Below are 12,793 nucleotides of genomic sequence, written 5' to 3'. Positions count from 1 at the left end.
AGCTTTATGAACCAGTGACATTATAATCAGTCACGGAAACATACCCTCCAACACACTGAGGCAAAAATCAGGATGCTGTCTTCTGGGGCCATGCTCCCGCATGAGTCAAGTGATCTGCATGAGTTTGCAGCCCTGGAAAAGCACTTTGGGGGCAGTTGTTCTGTCACGTAAGCAAAGCGCCCCAAACCATGCATTTTGGGGGGCCATGTGAGATTGCGGCCCTGAAAAAAAGCATGGGTGGGTGGGTGGCAAGATTGTAACACAAGATCACAACACTCAAAATGGCTGCTGTGCTCTCATATGAAAAAAAATGGGATGTCCCCGTTTTGCTGAGATGGTTGAGAAGTATGTGGAAGCCAAAAGTGAAACAACCACTGCTACTTCCAGGTTGTTTTTGTTGGGCTTGGGAAACCTGCTCTCAGTGGGCCATCCTCATGATTGGGCCTCCCTCCTACGATCCACTTGTATCACCCATTTGTTTTCCTCTTGCAGTAGGCATCACTTCTGAGACCGAGAAAGGACAAGGTGTTCAAATGTTAAGTCTTCTCCTTGCTCCTCTTACTACTGGGTTGCTCAGAGAGGGCAGGTGAAGAGGTAGCAGTCACAAGGAAGAGGAAAAATGGGGCTAGAAAGCTCTCAGGATTGGCCCTCCTACTGGAGAGTTTGGGCCTCAGGAGGTAGCTAGTGATGCTGATCTCTAACACTAGTTTTGGAGATAATCAATAATATCATATAGATATGCCACTCTTTCATATATCTAGTTTCTAGAACTGTAAACTGGCAAACTCATGCCCCTCTCTAAATGCAGAGAAAGCAAGTCCTCTTTCTTTCTTTCTTTCTTTCTTTCTTTCTTTCTTTCTTTCTTTCTTTCTTTCTTTCTTTCTTTCTTTCTTTCTTATTTCTTTCTATCCTATGCCACACAGGAGTACAAAAAAGAATTTTAAAACTGCATGGCTGACAGAGGCAATTGTGTCAGTGGTTTGAATTCAGTTGACACTCCAATCAGAGGGTCAGTGCCAAACATGTGGGAATGAGGCATGTGAACTGTCCAATCTACTTGGTTCCTTAATTCCCATGCGCTATCATACAGCAAAGGGTTCCACTGTGAGACTGCGGTGAGTCTATAGTCCTGTTGAAATTAATGGGATATATTCCACTGACTCCGTAAGAACTAGATGTGACTAACTTCCCCTGGATCTGGGCCCTTCTGGTTTAACAGGGAGAATTTGTGCATGTATATTCATCGCTTCATGGTTGCAAAAAACCAAAGTGATGACTCAAATATGATGGATCTGTGAAAATGCCATGAGGTATAAATACCAAAGAGAGAGGTTTTGTGCCACATTATGACCTCAAAAATGTACTTGCATACTTGCAAGCGTATCTATTTTCAGGAGAAGCCATTCGTGTGTCTGCTGCAAAGCATTCAGTGATAAGTCATCAAATGATGAGTTAGTTAATTGAAGGTTCTTGTATGGTGTTAGCTAATCATGTGCAGCAGCTTACCACAAAGATCAAGGAACATTCACCAGAGCACCACAGACCTCTTGTAATGACCTTTTGCAGTGGTGTGATGAAGACTGGCTGATCCACATGGCAAGCAGCTGCACAGAAAGCTCAGAAAGTGCAAACAGGAGTAGTTTAGAGTGATTCCACATGGTGGTCATCAGTGCAGGCCTGCTCAACATGTGGCCCACCAGCCATATATGATTACCAAGTCAAGGCTAAATCTCCTATTCTTGCTGCCTATCTTGAATAGCAAAAATAGAATAGCCAAGTTTGGGAATATTTTGTAGCCTGCAAGTTGTGCAGATCTGCCCTGATGCATAAAACCTGAACATTTCTCAAGATCTTCTACTTCCACAAAGTCTTTCCTACTGTGTACCCCAAATTAAGAGATGGGTATCCTTTTCTCAGTAAACCTCATTTTGCATGCTTCTATGAAGGATGTCTTGAACAGATCTTCTAATTGTAACTGTAAAGCAGATGTTTCTCCTTCAGAAAGTTCCTCATACTTAGTGTAACATCTGGCAAGTGTTCATTCATGCTGTAAGCACCTAACAGACAGATGCACAGGCTCTACTGGTTTAGAAAAGAGGATTAGTAGAAACATTTCTAAAGTAACATCAGACCAGGAAATCTGCGTTTTCCATCAACTGAGCAAGGAAAGCAATTCCTACTGGAATCCTCTTGGAACACATTGCATCCTAATTTTGATCAGACTGAAGGGCATCTGTTTTTCCAATATCCTATACAAGTGCTATTATTACAGTGTCTGTGCTGCAGACAATCTAGCAGGAACCACAAAGAGCTCTAGATTCAATTGTCAAGGGCTGAATTCAAATTCTAAATAACAACAACAGTAACACATCTTTTTAAAAAATTGATTTGTAGCAAGGCATGTTTGGGTAAATACTATATCACGTTACAGCAAATGTCCAAATTTGGGCAGATGACAACAATCTCGGGTGAATTTGGTAACACGTAAAAATTCAAAAATGGAGCTATGAATGTTGAAAGTCAATCTAACTGAAAGTCAGTCTAGCATTTATTTGTGCATAACTGGTGTGCAGGAATGTACACAAAGTGAATGCTGCCATTCACATGTAAAAGCCAACATTCACTAAATTGTCAATGGACACCTAATTTTACGTTCAATGCAGATTTGCACAGCCTTCTCCTTAGAAAAAAAAAGTCCTTCTAGATGAGCATCTTATACTAAGACAGGTAGATGCTCTCTGGCAGAGGTCTATTCCTGCCTGTTTTACCAGATCCTTTTAATAGGAGCTGTTAGGAACTGGGTCTGGAACTTTCGGTATAGCAAGCTCAACCAGTGAGTCCCTTCCCCATTACATTGTCACCTCTTACTTATCTCTCCAATAATGGTAGCCAAACCTTTTCAAGGACTACAGTCAGATATGACTCTCTCTCTCTCGTTCTCTCTTCTCAAGTGTTATTCTGTTAACTTGTCCTGTCAGTGCAAGGATTAACACTAGCACCACGGGACTTTCCCTCCTCTCATCTCTTCCTGTGTATGCTTCACCCTACCCAAATCTGCTCTGGAGAGTTGGAGGAACTCCTAGAACAGACGAGGGGCTGAGGGAAGAGAGGAAAGCCCTGCTGCACTATGAGTAAACCTTTTGCTGTGTGGACCCTGGCACACCCTACATTTATATCCTACTTTGTCTCCAAGGAGCTCAAAAGTGGGGGTACATGGTTCTCCTCTCTATTTTCCCAATCTGTCAGGGAATGGACTCTTGCCTACCAACTATTCCCACTTCTACTACCCAGCCTGAAACTTTGTGTACACACCACCATTTCATTACACCTACTTCACGAAACCCAATTTTTATCACTTTTGTTCCATTTCAGCTTCTGCTGGTAGTATATTCTCTACAGGAAATCAATGTTCTACTGAAAATCTCTTTTGGGATGTGCTGTATTTCAGTGCTCAAGTTTCAAACTGATTGCAATGTAGCGACAAATTCATTTCAACTGAAGGTCTAGTGTCAATGCTGTTGGGATTGCACATTGCTGTCTGTCTGCATCAACCTAGGCTTTGTTATAGGCTATGATATCAACCTATCTACTGTTTTCTTATTTAACAAGATACATTTATAGTATTTTTGAAGACTTCCTCAACTGCATATTTTCGACATATTGGGTGGGGAAGCAGGACTGAGCCTGCTATCTCCCCACCCTTAGTCGTCACACATTGATTGTTTCTGTGCACTGCTACCTTAGGAGTAGAATTTAGCAAATATATTCCAGGTATGTAGTGAATATTTATACTGGTCAGAATGCTACTTCCCTGAATTTTTGTTCTCCCTGTGCATAATTACATAATTGATTAAATTGTCTTAATTTCTTACAGGGTCCATTTAGCACTAAATAAGTTTTTACCTCAAATTCTTCTGAAAACGAATGTACCTTTCTGGATTATTAAAAAACCAAATCACTGTTCTTTTTTGTCAGCATGGAGCATTTTAATGCAAGTTCTGGCATTCTGCATGATCAACTCCGCCAAGGAAAACAAATGTTCAGAGTTTGGGAAATGGAGATTTTTTATTTTTTAAATTTTTTGCAGACAGCTGAAGATCAGGCAACTGTTCATATTGAGTTATCAACAGATGCTGGAAAATCCTCCAGCGTGGGCACATCCAGAGAGCGGAAGCAACATCAAACCACTGAAGGCATGTTTACAAGTTGATGATTGCACCTGGACTCTGTTCTGCCAGCCTGGCTTAGTCTTTGTTATACAGTCCACTCAATTCAGCTTGGTGTTCTACCAACAGAAAGACATAGGGAGCTATATAAACTGTTGGGGGGTGAGCTAAAACAGCTGGAGAAGGAAGAGCCTCTGGAGACATAACAGAGGACGAGGGGGAGAAGGAGAAGGGGAGAGAGAGAGAGAGAGAGAGAGAGAGAGAGAGAGAGAGAGAGAGCGCAGCTGCTCCAGCTACTGGGGGACTAAATGTGAGAGGAGATTGGACAATGGTGAAAGCCAAGGAGCACTCTGATCCTGCCAGCAGCAAGAGAGCTTCACAAGATATGCTTGTCCCCAAGAGTTGGCAAAAAGTTGAGAAAGCATGCAAGGGAACAGTTAGCACTCCTATAGGGAAGTCCGTGTGGAGTGATCATAGTGTTCCTCAGAGGAACTAGATGTTGCTGTCCTCCAGATGTTGGTCTCCAACTCCCATCAGGCCCAGCAAGCAAAGCCGGTCATCAGAAATTACGGCACTTGTAGCTCAGAAACATCTGGGGAGCCGAAGGTTCGTCACTCCTACTACAGTATGGATAATGAACCTGTGGCCCTTCAGATATTTCTGGGCAACAGCCAGCCCTAGCAAGCATGGCCAGTGGCCAGTGACAACGAGAGTTGTAGTTCAGGAGCATGTAGAGGGCCAGAGGTTCCCAACACCTGAACTAGAGAACAATCTATGAGCTCGAAGTATTTCCTACAGACTAGAAATTGTGATGGATTAGAACAGCTGTTTTGGCCAACTCTCAGAAAGGTCAGGATGTTGTGTGCCATAGTTGACCAGTTAGTCTGTCATTGACTGGAGTTGATGTGTGTCTCTGCCTTATGTCAGTCTGCATCACCAAGAAGAAGACCAGGAGAAAAGGAAACTTTCCTGAGTTACAGAGGGCTCCTGAGAAGTAACTAGGAATCAAGCTTCTGTGTTTCCGTGCATCCCTATGAATCATAGTGCTTAAGTTGTCCTGTACCCTGCAGTCCAAAAGGGTAAAGACAGTCTGAAGAGAGCAGAGTGTAGCACACAGAACCTGCCACACTCACACTGCTGTTTCCTAGTAATGATTTGTGTGAGTGTGGAAACTAAAGAAAGTACCACCATTGGGAAGCAACACCTAAAATAGGCTCGTTCAAGCTAATCACAGTTTTGTCCATGTAGCTGCAACCAGAGGGAGATGCAAAATGTGAAGGATTTGGCAGCATATGTCTTCTACAACCCACCTCAGCTGTAGGGAACCTTTGGCCCGTCAGGTGTTGCTGAACTGCAACTTCCAGCATCCCTGGCCATTGGCCAGGCTTGCTGGGGCTGATGGGAGTTGCAGTTCGGTAACAACTACTTACATCAGGAGCCGCCCCTCCCCCCCCCATGTAGGCTTCCACTGTCTCAGGCATTATCCTCACGTTATGTTTTGCAGTGCAGTGACTCAACATTTTTTTAAACCCAGAAGTCCTGTCAGAGTGATGCTATGTCACCACTGGCAGAGGAAGAAGGGTGCGGGGTGTGTGGTGTGCAGCGGGGTGTCAGTCGCAAGGGTGGGTGACATTGCCGCGCCGCTCCCCCGGCTCACTGCACAGGTGGCGCCCCCAGACACACGCTGCGTGGGCGGCAGACCACAGATAGCAGTGCCCCTCCTGACGCTTGCCGTGCAGGTGGCAGAAAGCTAGGGACACTCCCTGCGTAGGCAGTTATCAGCACCCTCCCACGCTCACCGTGTGGGCGGCAGATGGCTAAAGACTCTCGCCATGTGGGCAGCTAACCCCACCCCCACATGCTGGCTAGCCCCGCCCCTGCACCGCTCCAGGTGTATGTCACCACACAGTACTGATCTCTATGGGTAGAAGAGAGGCAGATGCCATCCAGCAGCCAGCAGCATTTCAACCCCACTCCAGATTTCCTCCTTATTCCCAAATCCCCCTCAAAGAGTGCACCAAATGAAGCAGTGAATTTTGGGGGTGTTTTGCTCCAGCCACACAATGGAAAGGATTAAAAACAGCTGCAGAGACAGATTGGAAACATTTCTGTTGTCTTTTTGCTTTTTGTCCCAGCTCTGCCAAAACTTCTATTTACTCTGCAGGGAAATCTTACAAAGACCATACCCATCTTGCCTCAACTATTTTGGTGATACATGTCCCCCATGCCAAGCTTGTCCATAAAGCCAATCAAAGCGTTTCTGCGGTGTTGTTTCATGTTGTGCGTTGAACTCTGCGTAAAAGTATGTGAATGACTGGATAAAATAAATTGAGGAAGGAAGATGGCGTGCAAGCTTGGACTGAAGTGTCATCAGCCTGAGCATTCCCTTTCTTCACTTGCCCAGAGTCTGCAGCCTTAGTTCATTCAGGGAACAGGGAAGGCACAAGTCAACTGAGGCTAAATCCAGACACATGGCAGTGACCTTGCCACATCAAAAATAAATGTGAGAATTGGGTTGCAGTGATTATTTCAACAGTATGATGTGAAAATCCCTGCCTCTCCATTTGTTCGGGAATTAAAGGGCATTCTGGGGTCTGGGGTTGTTGTTTCTTGATGCCGTTGTGAAATTCTATTTAAGCAGCACATTTTGATATAGCACATTGAGAATAATGACTTCTTTGGAAAAGCATAATGGCAGTTTCCTTGTGTGCTTTCTGTTTTCAGTGCTATTACTGAAGCTTGAGAAGGGGCCAAAGCAGCTGTTTGCTGGATTTCTGATAACTGGAAATATGGTTCCCACAGAGAAACAGCACAAACTTTGAGAACACAACTAATGCTCACTAATCCAGACTTTTGAAAACCTCTTGAATTGCACTGAGATGCGCAGATGGCCCAAGATACTCTGCTACCTGAGTTGTAACAGCCAATGGCACCCACAAAAGGCAAAGGTGCGTACAAAAGATAAGACTGGCCTCCTAGTTCTGGTTGCTTGGTCCTACTTCCTTGTTTTATTTATTTAGCACCAGCTAGCAAAATTAAGAATAAAGCCTTAATAAATGCTTCTTGAATAATCCTGGCAACTATATAGAGTAATATATTATTACTCATAAAAGATGTGCCCTTGTTTACTGTGTGTTTTAAGGATCATACTAGCATTGACAGAGCAACGGGAGCTCACCCCATTGCGGGGATTCGAACCACCAACTTTCTGACTGGCAAGCCCAAGTGGCTCAGTGGTTTAGACCACAGCACCACTCGCATCTGCCAACCTAGCAGTTCGAAATCATGCCAATGCAAGTAAATAAATAGATACCGCTGTGGCGAGAAGGTAAACGGCGTTTCGGTGCACTCTGGCATTCATCACAGGGTCCTGTTGCGCCAGAAGCGGTTTAGTCATGCTGGCCACATGACCTGGAAAGCTGTCAGTGGACAAACGCCGGCTCCCTTGGCCTGAAAGTGAGACGAGCGCTGCAACCCCATAATCGCCTTTGACTGGACTTAACTGTCCAGGGGTCCTTTACCTTTTTTACTTTACTAGCATTAAGCATTTGGATTAGGAGCCTTGGGAAATAAATGATTTTCCCAAACTCCATTGACTTTCAAATGACTATATAAATGTACTACATGAAAAGCATAGAATACAATTATATAATCACATAACCTAAATTTTCCTAAAGAGCAGGTACCTCCCCCCAAAGAAACCAACCACTCCCCAAAGAGGTAGTTAGAGCAAAATACACAGAGGACAAATAAACTTGCAGTTTTAAAATACAACTAGGATTTGTCTTGATGCTTACCAAGGCTGTCCTTGAAGAACCAGGAGGTTCTGTGATAGAATCTACCTGTTGCGTGTGTAGGTCCCCGGGGCCACCCATCAAATAACTTCACACATAACACGTAATTTTAGTTTTGGTTTTTGGGCACTATTTTGGCCACAACTTTATTAAAATACAAAATCAGTGAGTGGTTGTTTAGACATTGGTTATGACTATCTGTCCCCCTGCCTGGGACAGAACTGACATCCCGAGGTCCAATCGGTAGCCAGTAGAAGGGAAAGTCAAACTTGGGGGTCATTTGAGCTAAGCGTCGGACCCACGCCGCTCACCCCAGCAGCTCCCCAAAGGCTTGCAGGGATTGGACGAAATTGTGGCAAGCCCCAGGATTCCTTTAACAGAATTCCCTTCAGCGCAATAGTAGGGGCAGGCACAGCCTATCCTGACCCCTCCACCACCAGCATATTATAACCAATGCCTAACCGCAACCTTACAAGTTGTGACGAATTGCTGAGTAGTAGGCAAAAACCAAATGGCACAGCCAATCACCAAATGGCAAAATTCCTACTAGGCCCCTGCGCCAAGGCAGATGACCCCATGACAGGCAAAGCAAGGTCAACCGGAGAAGAGGGCGGGCGGGTGGGTGATCTGATGCACTCTGCAAAGAGAAAGAGAAACCAGAGTGCACCAATATTTAAAGACTATGGTCCCACCCACCCAATTTGCAACATACAATTTGCCCCAGCAACCCAGTTATCCAATCACAATGCCAGGCAACAACTATTAACCTGCCTGGCAACAAGAGGCCTGGCCCAGCAGCCCACACCACAACACGTGCTCTCATTTATTGGAGAACACGCTTTGTATACATTTCTTCTATTTTTAATATTTTGTGTATGTTTGTATGTGAGGGTTTACCAAAAACAAAACAAAGTGCATCTCCTTTAGCTGCACCCTTAACCATATCTGAGTATTTTATCTTTTAGGTCATAATTGAAGAGTCTTCCTTTAGTTTCCAGGGCCCGCATCAGTTAATTGTACCAGGTGTTTTACTTGAGCTTAGGGACACAAAAAATCAGTCTTCTTCACCCTTTAGGTTAACAGCAGCAGCTGGCTGGCCAGCAGGTCAATAGTAAAGACAGTGAAAGGTTGCAGAGTAACTTAAAGAGGCTGAAAACATCTGCCGACCAAGGCATATGATTATATTTTGATTTCTTTCCATTTTGATAGCCTTGATGCTAAATGCAATGAACATCTTTTTATCCCATGGCAAAAGAGGCATCTCCTCAAAGCTAAGTATTTCTGTTTTATTTGGAAGTCCTCAACAGGTATAGCAGATTCCTAAAATGCACAAACCTGTTAGCTCCAATATAAACCTGGAGTGGGTAGACACTGGTTTTGGTCAAAGTGCTCCACCATGATTGTTTAGAGGTCCCGTGAAGACTATTATGAATTAATTTGAGTTACCCATGAATTATTCTCACTTATAGTGCATGCACGAAAGAGCTACGTGGACAAACACAGATGGAAATTCAGCTATGTTTGGGTTTGCCGAACAGACCTCTCTTGGAAGGCCTGCTGTTTCTTTAAGGAGTAAACTAAATGCCAGTTCCTTCCATTTGAAAAAAGGGGGAGAGAAATGAGAGAAGGAAGCTTATGCAAAAGAGGTACTTGAGCTAAGTGCCTAATGTTCTTGAGTGCCCTCTGAGTGGAAATGAAAGCAGCACTGGTCTGGCCAATGCTTTGCAGGCAGTGCGCAGAAGGTGGGGCTGCAGTGAAGCACTAGAGGTATAAGCATGCAAATACATTCATTTCCAGTAGGAATTCAGCTTCTGTTGCTGTTTAAAATGCCCGACTTTGATTAGGTGTGCTGCAAAAGTTGAGAGAGATAACAGCGTTCAGAATTCCATTTTGGATTAAAGTTGTATCAGCTGCAGATTCTGCCATTTTGCCTTGGGAACAGCACTTGGACCCCTGAACGAAAGCAAGCATATTGTGCGTCTACACACACACACACACACACACACGTGAATTAAACAACTGCAAAGAATAATTTGGATTACAAACAAAGTATCATATACAGCTCTGATCTTTTCAGAGAGAAGAGAGGGTGCAAAGTAGGAGTGTTTACATATAAACACAGGATTCCATTACATTTGGGGATTTCAAAGAGATTATCGGAAAGGAAGCTGAAGAGATCGGTTTAAATTTGCAGGACACAGCTGCACAAAGAGCTTCATATACACATGATTATAATATATGGGCTTGTTTATACTCTTTTACGATGCTTATTTGTAAGCTTGGGAACAAATTCATCCCACACCCAGTCTCAGAATGTGGGATATTGTGACATTATTAAAACTTTGATTTTACAGAAGAAAAAATAACGGCCAAACAAATATATTTCTAGAGTATTGGGTATTGTTTAATATGTTTTGGGACAAATAAGTTTCAAGAAGATATAAATCTGAACTATTTATTTATATTACTGCAATATGTCGATATATCTACATTAACTTCCTGTGGTTTTTAACAAATAACTAATTTAAGTTTGTGGTGTTTTGATTTTTTAAAACCTACATATGAAATCTTTCTCGTAGTGGCCTAGAAATATATTGCTTCCTCTTTTTTTGCCTGTTTTCTACCGGTCAAAGGATTCATGCCATGCCCAAATGAGTCAATGTATATATCCCTTTGACACGAAGAAAAAATATAAAAGAAACTAGCCCAAATCCTTTGTAATAAAAACCTTCCAAGCCATCAAGAAACAAATGAGAAAGTTTTCCTAATAGAAGGTAAGGTTAGACAGTTGTTTCTCTTAGGCAATGAACACGTACAAGTTAGATTTTCTTAGATGGAGCAGCAGACATCTCCAGTGCAATTGATAAGGTGAGGTGTGGGGGGACGGGGACTACTAATGCCTTGGCAAACCCTGGCAGCGATAGATTAAGTTTTGCTTGAATGGTTCCCGAGTTATTTTCTCCCTGAGTGACCTAAGACAATTGGATTGAATGATAGCTCACTTTGCCCTAGGGCTTATTTGAGGTGGACTCTTATGCATTGCTACTCTGACAACATTCCTGTGTGGCACGACTTGTGGAGACTTCCAATGGAGCAACTAACTTAACCAACAACTTCTGAGATTTGGATTTTATTGTTGATATTTAGCAACTGTTGGATCACTTCAAAGCTTGACAACACACACACACACACACACACACACACGTTATTTACTAGAGTAAGCCATTTAACGTATGAAGCAATGTTTACAATGTTATGTGGAAAGAAGGTTCAGATTTACTGTTAAATGGACATAACTCAGGTCTGCAGCCTGACATGTTTTGTAATGGTGCTAAGGAGGTTAGGGAATTGTTGCAGAACAGTTAGAATTTAAGAACAGGTTGATGGATATTCTGCCAAATGGCTTAATAAGAAGTAGTGCAATCAAGTAATTCCAAAACAGCTAACTGCATTACTTCTTACGGAACATTTGAATTCAGATGGCAGGCAAAATCATTCCAAACTGTGCCAATTTGGATTCCTCTTAAAGTATTGTTGCCCAATTTGGCATGATTTTGCCTAGTTAGGCATGAAGGTTCCAAACTGCTCCCATTTGGATGCCTCTGAAGATATTGTCACCCAATTTGGCATGGTGGTTCCATGAAGCAAAGAACAGGTTTTGTTCTATGTTTGGATACTATCGCATGCCATTTTGAATTCAGGTGGTGGACTGAACAGTTCCAAACTGAGCTACTTCACATGCCTCTGAAGATATTGATTCCCAATTTGGTGTGATGGTTCCCAAGAATGAGAAACAGGAAACAGGTTTTTGTCTGCATTTGATTTTGAGTCCAGATGGTGGAGCAAACCATTCCAAATTGCACTGAATAGGAATCCCCTGGTGATATCATCACCCATCTTGGTGAGACCATTCTAAGGTACAACACTTTGGATGCCCCTTTGGATATCATCACCCAACTTGGCATTATGGTTCCTGGAAACAAAGAGCAGATTTTGGTATATACCATTGGATGGCATTTTGAATCCAGATAGAGGACCAAACCATTCCATACTGTGCCATTTTCGGCAACTCTGCAGACCCCAAAAAGATTGAAAAGAGAGTAGCCAAGGTCACTGAGGTCCTAAAGTGACATAACTCTAGGACTCTGGGTGGGGCAGAAGAGGAGAGAGCTACCACTCCAGCTACCACTCCTGTGCTGCATCAGTTCCAGGGGTCAGAAGATGGTGATGACCTCATTGCTGATTGTGACAGCTGATGTGCATCATCTTTGCTTCCATGTCTTCTTAAAATCATAGTGTTATTCCTGAATTTCCAAACCCTCTTTGATAGTAATCTCTGAAAAGTGGCTTCTGGGCTATTTTGAAATTTAAATCTCACAAATTACCTAGGATTAGCTTTATTTTTTAACTAGCACAACCCTTTTGTTCATTAATGATAACTTTTTTTTTGCCTACGTAGTCAGACTTTACCCAATTTCATCTGTTAAGCTGATACACTACATAATGAGACTGCGGGTTTTCTATTTTGAAATCTTAATGTAATTCCACTACTGGCTTCATTTTCTCTCTTAGGCAGGTTTTCAAAAGGAGCACTTTCATTGGCCAGAACATTAAACAATGTTTATACAGATAAGCTACCTATTATCCTAGATCAATTATGCATAGTCTTCAAACAGTTATATCAATTGCTGTGAAAACTGAAGTTGGATGGTGTGAGAGACCTAACATTTGAAGGAAAAAAGTTCTGCAGTTCCTTCTTGCTGCACCTATGAATTTGAATCAGTCATGTAAAAAAAAAATCATGTAAAAATCACTTGAACCTGGCTTATTTGC

Source organism: Podarcis melisellensis (assembly GCF_964234715.1).
Source record: "Podarcis melisellensis genome assembly, chromosome: 7".
Classification (NCBI taxonomy): Eukaryota; Metazoa; Chordata; class Lepidosauria; order Squamata; family Lacertidae; genus Podarcis; species Podarcis melisellensis.
The sequence above is the reverse complement of the archived record's forward strand: the minus strand, read 5'-3'. Positions refer to the sequence as shown.